Raw genomic sequence first — 16,779 nt, 5'->3', positions numbered from 1 at the left:
ACCGAGAGTTAAAGAAGGGAAAACGCATTTGGACAGAAGAAAAAGGGGCCGAAATTGAGAGGGCTGAAAAGCAAAACAAGGGTAATGCTCAAAATTCTCAAAAATGCGGCGGCCCCAAAAGGGCCAAGACCGGGCATTTTTGTAGAACCCCAAAGGTGATTGTCACGATGCCCAGGCAATTAAATTATGGAAACCCTTCCCCCAGCCCTGAAGGGCGTAAAAACGCACAACACCAAAAGGAAAACCCCGTTTCCCCCAATCGATGACGAGGGACGAGTTCCTTTCCCCCAATGAAAAGAAGTTCGAATGAATTGCCCGCCCAAAACAACAACGCGGCGGGGGCCGACGGACACCCCGATCCAAACACGGGGGCGGAACAAAGGGATGCATCAACTTTTTGTAAAATATGGTACGACATGCCCAACGATTAAAAAGGGTGAACAACCCATAAAGGAACCCCCAATTGCGCCAACTACCGTTGATTAGCCTCCTCAACATCGCATAAAAGGTTCTATCAGCGTTTTGGGGAAAAAAAACCCACCGTCAACAAACTGTTTGGACCCATTGTGGTTTTAACCGGCAATCAACAACCGCCCAGAATTCACCATGCGCCTCTTGGAAAAGATCGTGAAAGGAAAATCGACACACCCCTCTTCGTCGATTTCGCTTTTTCGACAGCACAAAAAACTCTTTAGGCGTTTGAATTTGGACCCCGAAAAACTAATACGGCTGTGTAAACTGACGTTGAACAACAAAAAAGCTCCGTCGGGATGGGGAAGGATTCCCCGAACCGTTCGATACCAAACGAGGTTTCAGACAAGAGATCCCCATCGTGCGACTTCTTCAACCTGCTTCTGGAGAAAATAGTTGGTGCGGAACTAAACAAAAAGGACCATCTTCTATAAAAATGTCAGTGCTGGCTTGCCTCGTATTGATTCATCGGCCTCCCCCCGGCCCTTAGTTATGCTTTTTTGGCTGGACAAGGAAGCACAGAAAAAAAGGGTCTGGTGTGAACAGGCCAAAACGAAATATTTCCTGTTTAAACAAACAGTCGTCGCCCGCGACCTTTTTTACGTCACGGACAGTCTAACCCGGGTTTTAGATAATTTGTCTATTTAGGAACCAGATTAACCCCACAAAAAGTCAGCCTGGAAATCCCGCAGGTTCTTTTGCCAACAGGTGCTACTTCGGCTATAGGAATTAAAAAGTAAAGCCTCCCCGACAAAAAAGCTAAATTTTAAAGTCGCTCAAAATTTCCCGTCCGGGTTATTCAGAGGCTTGGGCGATGACAGCAACCGATAAGTCGCTTGGTTTTTCGAGAAAAAATTCTGCGAAAGATTTTTCCCTTTTGCGCTTTGGGCCCAAGGCAATATCGAGCCAAAGGAACGATGAGCTGTAGGAAAATATGACGACATTGACATAGTTCAGCAAATTAAAAGACAGCTGCTGCGCTGGCTAGGTCATTTTGTCCGGATGGATGAAAACACCCGCTTGAAAGTATTCGACGCAGACCCGCCGGGGAAGCAGAGGAAGGAAGCCCCCACCCCGTTGGGGACCAAGTGGAGAAGGACCCCGTTTGGGAATATCAATTTGGGCCCCACGGCAAAAAGGGCGACTGGCCCCTGTTGTTTAGCCCTATAATCGCAAGCGGTTCCCCCAAATAAAAGAAGAAAAGATGTCAATCTTTCAGTCTCAAGGAACATTCCACCATTGATGAAAGGCTTGACCATCAAAATGTGTTTTACCCCCTTGGATCATAGTCTGTATGTAATAATTCAGGGCCTGACTTTTTTGTGTATCAGCCCGGGAATACATATGAAAAAAAATACATTAATATATTGAACATATAAAAATTTTTTTTTGTATAATCTAATTCCCTTTGTTGGATTAAATTTTGATATTAAAATGGTCCCATCTTCCCCCTGCCAGAAAATTAATAGTTTTTAAAAGCACTGTCCCTTGGTTTCATATACACGTTTCAATGCATTTTTTCCCGGGATGAATATAATATCTCTTGATTGCAAATTTTCCAACAAACAAATGCCATTTTTTTGGTGGGTGAATTAAACCCCCTTGCATCTCTCCAGGGGTGTTTTTGCCCTCTTTCAATATTAGGCTGTTATATCCGATCCGTCATTTTGAACATCTTCACTAATTCATTATTCTCGTGAAGAAATTTTGCAGTTGTTGGAAATGATTCGCTTGATTGTTGAGGGTTAGACTTTCCATCCCATTAACTAATGAGTGTAACGGTTCAGGTGGTGGAACCAATTGAGGCAATTGTATATTGCCACCAGCACAACATAATCCTGCAGGTTTACTACTGTACTTTAATGCTTTACAATGTTGACAAATGATTGACATTTCTCCAATCGTCAAAGATTTGTCGGCACTATAATCAAATTCCGGATCGTAGGAAAATGCTCCTCGTTCGAGGTTTACAGGAGCATTGCGTCTGCGGAATCGATTAAATTCGTTATCCTGTGCTCGCTGCTATTGTGATCGATGTGCACGAACTCGTTCCATTCTCCCCCTATCCACTTGATAGTTATTTACTCTTGAACGTAATTGTCCCATACTTGTACGACTGTTATCATTATCAGCATCTCGCTGGTCATTAGTGCGGTTGGAGCGTAAAGTAGCTCGTTGCACATTTACACGACTTCGACGACCTATATCAGGTCGTTTTCTTTTCCTCGGCATTGTAAGCAGCGAGAAGAAAATCACTTTTAGCAGTATTTCAATATTTCTCCAATTAAATGTTTCTTTTCTTTAACATGAGATGACAAAACCAGGGATGTTAAAGTAGGAACGCAGCAAAAAGTCTATAAATTTATGGACAAAACAATGTAACGTTCGGATACACGTGCTTTTTACATGAGATGACAAAACAATGGAACGTTCGGATACACTTATTACAGGGCATCTCGACAGGATAGAATTTATAGAATACTAACTGTTATTGCCATTGCCAAATCTGTATGTGGGCATTTGCTATCATGATATAATCATTTGCGCAAAATATGCTGCGTATGCTTTGAGCTCGTGAAAAATTTATTTTATCATTTGCGAAATGCCGTCGGGTAGGTAGCTGATGTAGGGCACGTTTTGAGCTCTTGAACTCCTTAAATCTTTTGTGTGGAACATAAAAAAAGGATAAATATCCTTTTGTTTACAAATGTATTTTTGGAAAAAATAAGATAACAACAAAGGATAAAGATCCTTTTTTTACAAATGTATTTCTGGGAAAAATAAGAATTAATATTTTTGGACTACTGTATAATTATTGTGGCATAACTTGTATATACCAATTAAAATAATAAATTTAAAATGAGAAATGATATTTTGATTTATGCTTGTATAAGTTTATTGAGTTTAAGACTTCACAACCCAATTTCCATAATATTTCTATAAATTAACAATATTAAACTAAATATTAAATGTTACTTTGAAAATGTACTTTATTTTTATAATATAACACAACCGTCTTAACTCGCTCTTCTAATTTTCATATTACCGAAATTAAAATGCCGTCGGCATATGTGGAAATGGAATATGTTGCCTCTTCGAAATTTTCATATAAATGAAAACTGCGCTGTTAAACTGCTGAAGAGATAGCTTCTAGCTTACCATATATGGCAAACTATGTAGTATTCTATATCTAGTAAGCAATGAGCAATGTGGAGTCTGCTCAGGCAGAGATGCCCCGTTATTATAATAAAAGTATTTTTGAGAGTTGGTAACACTGTAAGGTTGGCACCATCAAACATGTCAACACATTAATTATATTTATACATTTTGAAATTTGAAATTGAAATTTAAATACACGATGTTATGAGCAAAGTTGATATTATGTTGTCGATTCAAAAGTCTTGTTTTAATGCGTTCTTCAATTCGAGTGGAACTGAGAGTACAAATACCGTCAAATGTCTGACAGCAAGTAAGTGGTCAACTTTTATATGGGAAAATGGAATTGTCGTTTTACTCTATCTGACTCGTAATTTTTCCTTATTTGCTCACCGTTTAGACCTACCCTGGACTACGACAAACATTTTAAAACCAAAGTCAGCGCAATCGGCCCAGCCGTTCTCGAGTTTTAATCAGACTAACGAACAACAATTCATTTTTATTTATATAGATAGATTATATAGATATTGTATATCATACTACTCCAGCTACCCGGTATTTTTATTTCAAATGTGCGTGACAACTATTTAAACAATTTATACGTGCATAGTGATTACCAAGGCAAAAATAGAGATACATACATATGTATCTACCACTTACAAATTTATTCAATTTTTATTTCACTTGTTTTTTTAAATAAATAAACAAATTTCACAATCAGCTGTCTAAATGCACAAGTCTGACGTCTGTCACCATACAATTTCAATGCGCATTAGAGTTCCTTAATGCGTATTAATTTTGCTGGTCTGTCAGGGTTATAAGGCTCAATCAATGGTATTGCGATCTTTAGTGTGCAACTTGTTGTAACGCACTTTCCTTGCATTTGAGGGTTCTGAGACAGGCGTTAAGAGCCATGGTTCTAGTAGGTATGCTTGGTCATCTAAAAACCACGAATCGCTTTATGTGTTATATGTACATATGAAACGCAACCGTGTTGGGGATGTGGTCCATATACCAGAGTCATGGCAAGACCCGGGATATCGCGCGTTGACAGCGGTGAACAGAAGTCGATAGTCACACACATGATAAAAAAGCGAATATCTATACATAAAAACATTAGTTAAAATACAAATGGTAGGAATTATATTAAGGCTTTAAAATCCCGATTCGTAAATAGAGAGATAAAAGTGGTGACGTCTGTGGTCAGTGGTGAAACAATACCAATATATGTATTTGCAATCGATAGCTTCAAGTGGACTGTTGATTCCGAATTTCTTATAAAACCTACAAAAGAAAATTTATGCTATGTATTTAAAAGTACATAGTTTTTAGTTTGCACTTTACCCTCTTTTACACCAGCACAAACTAGGAGTAGTTCCTCCATTCTATTTCAATAAAATGATTGCAAATTTCTTTAAAAATATTGAAATTAACAAAACAAATTCAACCGATTTTGTATTGTGAGGTCTGCTTTAACACATAACAAATTTGTGAGGATATTGTGAACATTTGAGCTTTTGACTTTATATCAGCATACAGTGAACCTCACAATAGTAAGGGTTGGGTTTTTTGAGTGCAAGTGAATAAAGCTGTAAGTTAATGACGAAGTTTAGTTGTGTTATTACTTTAAAAACAATAAAATCGGCCGCTATTGTATAAGCACAGAAAAGCTGGTTTGTGTTTCACTCATTAAACATAATAAACTGAAAACTATAATATAATTAGATAACATAATTTAGTTTCCTTATGCTTACTAAAAACAAAATTGAAGAGCTTTGTATGGCCACGAGTGTACGAGTAAATGAAAATTCACCACCGCTTCTATTGTGTGTATCGTGCATATTTGCGCAAATTGGATTTTTTCCGTAGAAACGAGTTTCAGAGAACGTGAATTATAGAGAAGGTTCGGTAAGATATAAAGACATGTCCAATTCTGCAATTGCTATACGTCAAAACCTACTGAACTTTGACAGCTAATCGAGTTCAGTAGGTTTTGACCTTTATCAATTGCAAACGAGCGATGGCCAGATTGAAATCTTACCAAGAAATATGTAAACGGAGGGATTTGTTGCATCGTTCAAGACCACTTATAAAAAATGTAAAACAATGAAAATTAAATAAATTTGTGAAATTTAAAGGTATTTGATGAAACGTTTTGTAATTTGAAGCATCATAGTATTATTTTCAATGGAAAATGATTTAAAACATTTAATGATTGAGAGCTAACAAGCTTAAATCCTTTTATTGGGTATTGAAAGGTCAAAAGTCAGTTGTTCTAATATACTTTAAAAAAATTTAAATAGTTTCTCCATATAATAAATAACCACTGTATAGTAATTTTTATACGTACTAAATGTTGGGTGTTTCAATTTAAATGCCCACAAATTATTATTTTGTTCAATCTGGCCATAATGGAAAATGTTATAAAAACGCTAATTTTGAATAAGTTGGACATCCCTTTATTCCTGGATTTCACTACTATCAGCTCGGAAGGAGAAATTTTAACAGTGATCAATGAACAGAGCAATGAAAATCATGCTTAGAAATATACTTTGCTATTACAGACGTATGTTGGCCTTTTGGCTTATATTTTTACTATAGGACCCGTCCACGCTTTAGTATATGTAGATCACATCACATTAGAAACTTACTTATAATTACTGATACGTTGTCGCGAAGAAAAGCACGTTTTTATTAAATGTTGTTATTTTCCTCGCTAAAAAGATCCGATAATAAACGCGTCCGATCGCTGCTAAATTCAAAGTCCTATAGAGAGAATCGCGGCCACATACGCGCTGTTTATAGACACGCTGGTACCGCCGCAAACGCCACGTTCCACAGTCTCTGTTATATCTTCTTAATTTAAAACATATGTTGTAAATAACCATATAAATCAATATTAAATCAACAATGTACTTAAAGTATTTAATTGGATAATGATTAATACTGTATTGGTTAAAATCGCTTCGAAAAGTAGCCATTTTCTGTCGTAAAAAATAAATGACAAAAAAATGTTATTGTGAGATATCCATAAGAGATAGACTTATACTATCGCGGAGTTTTCTATAGAATTGTGTACAATACTTGATACACGATTTTGATAAATCTCGTAGGGTTCAGTCTGCGTTGTAAACGTCAATGTAAACGGAAAAAATTTAATTATTTACGACATCACATTAGAAACTTCAAAAATAACAGTATTTCTCCACTATTTAATGGATGTTATTATGCATATAAACCTTCCTCTTCAATCACTCTATCTATTAAATAAAACCGCAACAAAATCCGTTGCGTAGCTTTAAAAATTTAATTATACAAAGGGATATAGGGACTGAAAAAGCGATTTTGTTTATATTATATAGTGATACGTTTACATGTTATGGTATCAATTGATATGCATGCAAAACTGATAACATCATAATTGAATTATGAAATTATCAAAACAATATTTGTAGTTAATGGGCAAATAGCTACTTTTAAAATATTTCTTATGTTTGATAATCTATATACATATGTATATAAAAGAAAGTGTGTTAGTTATACCACTTATAACTCAAGAACGGCTGAACCGATTCGACAGAAAATTGGTGGGGAGGTAGCTTGGAACCAGGGTAAGGACACAGGCTATCTCTTTATCTTTTTTTTTCGATCTCTTTATGGTAAAATTCAATACAATTCATAAATAAAAAAATTATATTTCATTTGTTCAAAATTCATGTTTGTAAGAATCTTTTGAATATTTCATTATTCAAAAAAAATAATAATAATAATAATAAAAATAATAAAAAAACATAGCTACTGTAAAAGTACAGCAATTTACGTATACATTGAGTAACTGATTTTTGCTACAGAACAAGGCGGCTTTTTGGCTTCTGACTTTGGTGGATTCTGCTGGCTCTCTGTTTTTGTCACTCGTCTAACGTTGTACTTGTTTACGTAATAGAACATTAGTGGCCACATTTGTATTAGCCAGAATCCTGTTCTCCATGCCAATTGTGATTCCTTGATTTGCTAAAAAGTCTACTCCAATTATAACTTCGTCGACGTTATCTGCTACTATAAAATTGTGTAACACTGCTGTCTTTCCAATTGCGATCTCGATCTATACTTTTCCGAAAACTTGAATATCTTCTCCAGATGAAGCACGCAGTAGTGGAGCAAACTTCAGTTAATAGACTTATTTCTTTACTAACCAGATGAGATTGATGTGTGACGCGCCACTCTCTGTAGATTTTCTAGTACTTTCTGCATGTTGTTACCTTTTTCAAGTAATTGGCGCAAATGTCATTATTGGATATACTATCGCAGCAAAATATGTATGTAGTATCATCTCGTATTCCTCGGATTTATGTGCATAAGCAAAGTGAACAAACCTCTTGATCTCTGTAGAAAATTAATGCAGAGACTTATTGGCTTACTGGCGGCTATAATATGTGCAGGGTTCTCATTTACTACTCCGTAGCAGCAAAATTTCTAAAATTATTGCTATGTTATCGCTACCGCTCTCACTTTGTCGGGAGCCGCAGCATAGCCTTAGCATAACAATGTAAAGTATGTGCTCTACTCTGCTCCGAGTTTTGTTAGGTAAAAAACTATAGCTGGAGCGGGAGCAAAAATTAAATTCTGCGCTATGCTCTGGCGTAGCGGTAGCAAAAAATTGGGAGCGGTAGCACATCAGAGCAAATGAAAATTTTCATGTGCTACAGCTCCCGAATGTGTTTGTTGTTTTTTTTTCTTTTTTGCTATTTTCTGGCATTATACTTGAATTAATTGAATAATTCAAACAAAACAATGTTTTGCAAATCATTTTGGCACTTGTTGCGTCAAGTGCCTTTATAAATCTAAAATCAAATATTTTAAGAAATATATTAATAAAGTGAATTAGATAATAATTGAATAAATTATAAATTTTTTTTTATTATGTAAAATATTTACCAATTTTATATTACCAAAAACATCATCTATTCCAAATGTATTACAATACTCAATTACTATGAATTTTCGAAATTAATTTTAACTATGTACAAATACTTTCCCCCTTTTTATATACATTAGAGTGTTTGTTTTTCTTTGAACTATTAATTTTTTTTTGGAGGATGGAGTCATGTGTAGAAGTTCACGCAAGTGAGGAAAGTTCTCTGATCGCCATTCACTTGGGAGTGGCCAGAAACGATTCTTTTACACATGGCTCAAGCAGCTCACTACTTCCGGTCTTTGACCAAGTATCCTCTGGGTAGCCTAAGAACACCCGTTCGAAGGCGAGCTAAAGTGAGAAGGCGAAACATTGCCTACAAGGGTTGTGCGCTGGGTTTGGGACCCGCCACGTAAAAACACCCCCAGTGAAGAGCTACAACCAGCCTCGGATGAGAGACCCCCCTTTTGATGACGACCATGGCAAACGAAATAAGGACTACGAATTGAGGGCATGCACCTGGAATGTCCGGTCCCTTAATTGGGAAGGTGCCGCTGCCCAGCTGGTTGATGTCCTCGTAAAGACAAAGGCGAACCGCCGTCCAAGAAATGCGATGGACGGGACAAGGACAGAGACGAGTAGGTCCTTGTGACATTTACTACAGTGGCCATATAAAGGAGCGCAAGTTTGGTGTAGGATTCGTGGTGGGAGAGAGACTCCGTCGCCGAGTACTATCATTCACTGCGGTGAATGAACGTCTAGCCACAATCCACATCAAAGCGAGGTTCTTCAACATATCGCTGATTTGCGCCCACGCCCCGACGGAAGAGAAGGACGATGTGACCAAAGATGCCTTTATGAGTGCTTGGAGCACACCGATGAGCGCTGCCCCGCCACGATGTCAAAATCGTGCTTGGCGACTTTAACGCCAGGGTGGGCAAAGAAGGTATCTTTGGCACTACGGTCGGTAAATTCAGCCTCCACGACGAAACATCCCCAAATGGGTTGCGGCTGATTGCTTCGCCGGGGCCCGAAATATGGTTATCTGTAGTACTAGATTCGAGCACAAGAAAATACATCAAGCTACCTGGCTGTCTCCGGATCGAAAGCCACCAACCAGATCGATCATGTTGTGATAGACGGAAGACACGTCTCCAGTGTTCTAGACGTGCGTGCGCTCCGAGGTCCTAACATCGACTCGGACCACTATCTTGTTGCAGCTAAGATTCGCTCTCGCCTCTGTGCAGCAAAAAACGCACGCCAACAAACACAAGGAAGGTTCGACGTCGAGAAGCTGCAATCACAACAGACAGCCGAACGATTTTCTACTCGGCTTGCACTCCTGTTTCGGAGAGCACTAGTCAACAACTCGGTATAAAGGAACTGTGGGACGGCATTTCAAATTCCTTACGTACAGCTGCAACCGAAACCATTGGTTTTCGGAAAGTGCAAAAGAACAGCTGGTACAACGAGGAGTGCCGTGTCGCAGCGGAGAGACACAGGCTGCCTACCTCGCAACGTTACGATCGACCACTACACGTGCGGGGTGGGATAGATACCGAGAGTTGAAGAGGGAAGCGAGACGCATTTGCAGACAGAAGAAGAAAGAGGCCGAAATGCGTGAGTAGGAAAAGCTTGATAAGCTAGCCGACAGGGGTAATGCTCGAAAATTCTACGAGAAAATGCGGCGGCTTACAGAAGGCTTCAAGACCGGAGCATACTCTTGTAGAACCCCCAAAGGTGATCTAGTCACTGATGCCCAGAGCATAGTTAAATTATGGAGGGAACACTCCTCCAGCCTGCTGAATGGCAGTGAACGCACAACACCAGGAGAAGGAGAACCCGATTCCCAATCGATGACGATGGAGCAGACGTTCCATTACCCGACCATGAAGAAGTTCGAATAGCAATTGCCCGCCTCAAGAACAACAAAGCGGCAGGGGCCGACGGACTACCGGCCGAGCTACTCAAACACGGCGGCGAAGAACTAATAGGGAGCATGCATCAGCTTCTTTGTAAAATATGGTCGGACGAGAGCATGCCCAACGATTGGAATTTAAGTGTGCTATGAACAATCCATAAAAAAGGAGACCCCACAATCTGCGCCAACTACCGTGTGATTAGCCTCCTCAACATCGCATATAAGGTTCTATCGAGCGTATTGTGTGAAAGATTAAAGCCCACCGTCAACAAACTGATTGGACCTTATCAGTGTGGCTTCAGACCTGGCAAATCAACAACCGACCAGATATTCACCATGCGCCAAAGAAAAAAAGACCCGTGAAAGGAGAATCGACACACACCACCTCTTCGTCGATTTCAAAGCTGCTTTCGACAGCACGAAAAGGAGCTGCCTTTATGCCGCGATGTCTGAATTTGGTATCCCCGCAAAACTAATACGGCTGTGTAAACTGACGTTGAGTAACACCAAAAGCTCCGTCAGGATCGGGAAGGACCTCTCCGAGCCGTTCGATACCAAACGAGGTTTCAGACAAGGCGATTCCCTATCGTGCGACTTTTTCAACCTGCTTTTGGAGAAAATAGTTCGAGCCGCAGAACTAAATAGAGAAGGTACCATCTTCTATAAGAGTGTTCAGCTGTTGGCGTATGCCGATGATATTGATATCATCGGCCTCAACACCCGCGCCGTTAGTTCTGCTTTCTCCAGGCTGGACAAGGAAGCACAGAAAATGGGTCTGGCAGTGAACGAGGGCAAGACGAAGTATCTCCTGTCATCAAACAAACAGTCGTCGCATTCGCGACTTGGCACTCACGTCACTGTTGACAGTCATAACTTTGAAGTCGTAGATAATTTCGTCTATCTTGGAACCAGCGTAAACACCACCAACAATGTCAGCCTAGAAATCCAACGCAGGATAACTCTTGCCAACAGGTGCTACTGGGGACTGAGTAGGCAATTGAGAAGCAAAGTCCTCTCTCGACAAACAAAACCAAACTCTATAAGTCACTCATAATTCCTGTCCTGCTGTATGGTGCAGAGTCTTGGACGATGTCAACAACGGATGAGTCGACGTTGCGAGTTTTTGAGAGAAAAGTTCTGCGAAAGATTTATGGTCCTTTGCGCGTTAGCCACGGCGAATACCGCATTCGATGGAACGATGAGCTGTACGAGATATACGACGACATCGACATAGTTCAGCGAATTAAAAGACAGCGGCTACGCTGGCTAGGTCATGTTGTCCGGATGGACGAAAACACTCCAGCTCTGAAAATATTCGACGCAGTACCCGCCGGGGGAAGAGGAAGACCTCCACTCCGTTGGAAGGACCAAGTGGAGAAGGACCTGGCTACGCTTGGAATATCCAATTGGCGCCACGTAGCGAGAAGAAGAAACGACTGGCGCGCTGTTGTTAACTCGGCTATAATCGCTTAAGCGGTTTCTACGCCAATTAAGAAGAAGAAGATTAATTTTTTCAGTCCTATCACGAAATTTCCTTGAAATAAGAAGAAGATTAATTTTTTCCCCAAAAAAATTCCTGAAAATTTTAGCCCTAAATATTTACATTAAGAACTGGACCGAGGCATGTAAAAATTTTCCATAGAAAATACACTAAAATCCTGATTTTTATCTTTAAATTCCTACAGATCAGAGGTATTTTATGGCATTTTTATATGTGCGGAAGAAATTGCGGGAATATAGCGCGGGAATTCCCGCAATTGTTTTATTGAAGGAAACATGAATGACGGGAATTCCCGAAATTTACGCGAATGTGTTAATCCATTGCACTGTGTATTTGCAGTTCTATTCTACCATTCCCAATATTTAGTAATTTTATAATTTTTTAGGAAGAAGCAGTTTGAAATTGTACGCAAATACATACTTCAATGTATATTGCAAAGAATCGAAAAGATTTCTGTATATCTAAAATTATAATAAACCTTTTTATCAACACTCCAATTATTCCGCTTTATCTTTACGTTAGATATCGCGTTTGGTTTGTTATGAATGCATTTGCGTCCTTGACCAATAATCTAGCAAAGTATCCGCAGTGCCTTGACGATGAAAATTCCAATGCCATTTTTTGTTGTGATATTAAATATGTATATCGGACGGGCTCGTCTTAAAAAAAAAACTACCTGGTTAAGAAGCAAAATCAGTATAACCCATATACTAAGCATGTTTGGAAATGAAAATTTTTCCTTATGTCTTTCAATTTTTGAATTACTAAAATTTTTAAATGATTCTTACATAAATTTTGAACAAATGCTTATGATTTGAAATATAATTTTTGTATTTATGAGCTGTATTGAATTTTAGCATAAAGAGATAAAATGTATCCTATGTCCTTACCCTGCTTCTAAACTACCTCCCCACCAATTTTAAGCCAAATCGGTTCAGCCGTTCTTGAGTTATAACCGACTTTCTTTTATATACCAACTTGTACCATACTTGTAAATGCCAGAAAATAGCAAAAAAAAACAAAAACAACAAACACATTCGGGAGCTGTAGCACATGAAAATTTTCATTTGCTCTGCTGTGCTACCGCTACGCCAGAGCATAGCGCAGAATTTAATTTTTTGCTCCCGCTCCAGCTATAGTTTTTTACCTAACAAAACTCGGAGCAGAGTAGAGCACATACTTTACATTGTTATGCTAAGGCTATGCTGCGGCTCCCGACAAAGTGAGAGCGGTAGCAAGAGTAAAATGAAATGCTACGAGAGTAGCGTAGTTTTTCAAACGCTGAATACGTGATTGCAATTCGACTTTTATTGAAGTTAAACTTCTTATGCGAGTTCGGAAAAGGTTGCGTTAAACGTTTAACGCTTACATATTTACGCTAGCTTGTCGGCGAAGCTGTTCGAGCAGCAAGGAAAGCGGTGACAATCGGCGATCGTTTGTTAGATTCTTTCGGCACAGCTCGGATTTTCTACCAGCAACACAATATTGTGACGATTTGTCGTCGTGTCAGTGCTTCGACACATTGACTCTTTGACAAAGCGTGAGTTTCGGCCATGCGAAAGATGCGTGCGACACTTGTTATTATGAATGTATGTACATATGTACATAAGTACATATGTATGTGGCTTGCATTTGCTTTGTCAAAGAAATAATATACATATGTATATGCCATAGAAATTCTATTGGTACAAATATGGAAATGATAACGAAATAATGCGAATATGCATATTTCATGAAGGTCATCAATTTTCTTTGAAGAAATGAAGTTCATTTGGCACATCTTTATTTTGTAATAGTCGAAATAAATATACACTAAAGCTTTTTCAAAGTGTTTAAGGTATATGGACGTGTTTTTGAATTCGCTCCGTGATTCTGATTTTTGCAAAAAAAAAGCAAACAAATAAAAAACAGTGCACACAAACTATTAATAATAAACATTAACAAATAGTGCACAAAACAAATATATAAAAACAAAACAGAAAAAACAAACAATAATGAGTGCTTCTCAGCCTCACCCGCAAAACCGTAGCCATTCCTTAAATGACTACTTCAGCTTTGTCGAGCCAACAAAAGCAACTCCTGGCAAAAAAAAATGTAACGGCGATGATGAGTCATCGCAGCGATCAAGCAAGGTGAGAATATACCAAGCAAAAAAGGGCCATCAGTTCAGACCGGTATTGATGTAAAAAGGAAATTGAGTCCTATTAAAACAGGCAAAAAATTTCAAGCAGGCACGCCAAACAGTAAAAAGCCAGAAATTCTTAATGGCAACAGATCTGCTTTATTAAGCAAAGAGCCTAACGGCGAAGCAAAGGGTTCTACCACGGTCGTGAATGCCAAACCCCATCCAATCTATTTGCGTGAGCGTAGCTCAAGTGCGCTTGTTTCCAAAATGAGCAATATAATAGGCACAAACAATTTTTACATTGTGCCCTTGAAAAAAGGTAACATAGATGAAACAAAAATTCAAACATACACTGAAAAAAATTTCAACAGCTAATAATCTGATCTTGGCAGATCTTCCAGCAGCTAATAATGCTTCAGTGAGCCGTAACAAATGCCACATAATAGCATCAAGAATATTAGCCGAGCACTTAAGGTCTGTCGAAGAATGGCTAGCCAACTGGCGTATAAATGTGAATGAACAAAAGTGTAAGCATGTTACGTTTTCGATCCGATCTGAACAATTTTTTCGGAGTAATCCATGTCAGATTTCGTGAAGATACCGCGTCAAATGCGAAAGTTTTCCATACAAGCCCTTGATTCCGATCGTTCAGTTTGTCTGGCAGCTAAATGCTATAGTTAACCGATCTGAACAATTTCTTCGGAGATTACATTGTTGCCTTAGAAAATACTTTATACTAAATTTTGTGAATATATCTTGTCAAATGCAAAAGTTTTCCATACAAGAACTTTTTTCTGATCGTTCAGCTTGTATGGCTGCTAAATGCTATAGTTAACCGATCTGAACAATTTCTTCGAAGATTACATTGTTGCCTTAGAAAATAATCTATACCAAATTTCGTGAATATATCTTGTCAAATGTAAAAGTTTTCTATACAAGAACTTGATTCCGATCGTTCAGTTTGTATAGCAGCTATATGTTATAGTGGTCTGATATCGGCAGTTCCGACAAATGAGCAGCGTCTTGAAAAGAAAATGACGTTTACAAAATTTCAAAACGATATCTTGAACACTCTGGGACTAGTTCGAATATATACAGACAGACAGACGGACATGGCTAAATCGACTCTAATCGGTCAACATACTGATCATTTATATATGTATATACTTTATAGGGTCTCCGACGCTTCCTTCTGGGTGTTAAAAACTTCGTGACAAACTTAATATACCCTGTTCAGGGTATAAAAAAGACTACAAGCTCACCGAACGTATGAAACAGCTGCCGAGAGTTGTTTGGCGCACACACGTGCACACGTCAACTTCATACGACGCAGTAGCGATAAGGATGAGCTGCAAGGCATGGGTGAGAAATATAGTTCGGTCTATTTTCATCCGAAAACTTTCGATTGCGCCAGGCTGGCCGCCGGATCTGTGCTTCAGGTGGCCGACAAAGTGCTGACTGGCGAAGCGAGCAGCAGCGTGTGCATTGTCCGTCCACCCGGTCACCATGCTGAGCCTGATATACCACATGGCTTCTGCACAATGGCAATGGCACACAGCATATCTTCGAATCGAATCCGAATCTGCTATATATAAGCATACATCGCTATGATAATGGCACTTTCTTTCCGAAGAGCAAAGATGCCGACCACGACGTGGTCAATATACCGTGGAATAAGAAAGGCATGGGCGATATGGAGTATGTAATGGCCGTCCAACAGCTCGTTATGCCCATAGCTTATGAATTCGATCCGGAATTAGTGCTCGTTTCGGCTGGAAAGGCGTCGTTGGCTGTGAAAATGTCGCTGACACGGAGGTGGCGTTGGAACCAAGCGGCAGTAAGCCGAAGGTAAAAGTTAAAACCCTAACCGAATTTCTCACCGAAAACTTAGAGGCTTTGCAAAATAATGAAATGTTCGCCGTTGCTCCATTAAAGACATGTCCTTATTTAAAACAGTTGCGTCCTGAGGAGGCGCCGAAAACCATAGACAGGAATGCACCTTGCGAGCAGTGCTCATCAACCGCCGAAAACTGGATATGTCTGAGCTGTTACAAAGTACTCTGCGGTCGTTACGTCATGGAACATATGCTTTTCCATAGCATAGAGCAATCACATCCGTTGGCGCTTAGCTTCAGCGATTTGTCCGTTTGATGTTATCCGTGTGAGGCGTATACAGATAACAGTGAATTGCATGTATACAAAAATCGACTACATCGTCATAAATTCGGTGAAGACATGGTGTGGTCATACCCGGACCGGCAAAACGCAAACGGCGATGACAGCGATAACGATGACTGTGATGCCGACGATGCGCATGTGTTTAGTATACAACTTGAACCGAGCAACTGACAATATCTGTTATTATTGCTGACGACAGTACAAAATTATTTGTGTACATCATTTCCACCGCTTAAACATGTTTTCCATTTTTTCGCCCAGTACCTTTGGCCGTTGATTTATAGCCTCTATATTAAATTGTTGTATTACTTTATATCAAGTTGATGATTTATCTATTAGTACTATATATGATACTTACATATATATATATGTATGTGTATGTATATCTGTTACAATATGTATACTAAATACATTGCTCACTTGCGACGACGTCTATACATATATTTCTATTAGAAACACAATTTTTTCTCATGCAGACTAACCAAAGACTTGAAAGCAACAACAAAAAAATGAAA

The 16,779-nt window shown here is 39.0% G+C and overlaps 1 pseudogene; it reads left to right on the top strand.

Moving 5' to 3' along the window:
- The first annotated feature begins 4,540 nt into the window (after positions 1-4,540).
- LOC126766027 (histone deacetylase 6-like) lies at positions 4,541-16,534 on the top strand (annotated as a pseudogene).
- The last annotated feature ends 245 nt before the right edge of the window (positions 16,535-16,779 follow it).

This window comes from Bactrocera neohumeralis, unplaced genomic scaffold (assembly GCF_024586455.1).
Source record: "Bactrocera neohumeralis isolate Rockhampton unplaced genomic scaffold, APGP_CSIRO_Bneo_wtdbg2-racon-allhic-juicebox.fasta_v2 cluster11, whole genome shotgun sequence".
In the NCBI taxonomy this organism is placed as follows: Eukaryota; Metazoa; Arthropoda; class Insecta; order Diptera; family Tephritidae; genus Bactrocera; species Bactrocera neohumeralis.
Note: the sequence above shows the minus strand (reverse complement) of the source record. Positions and strands in the feature narration are given on the sequence as shown.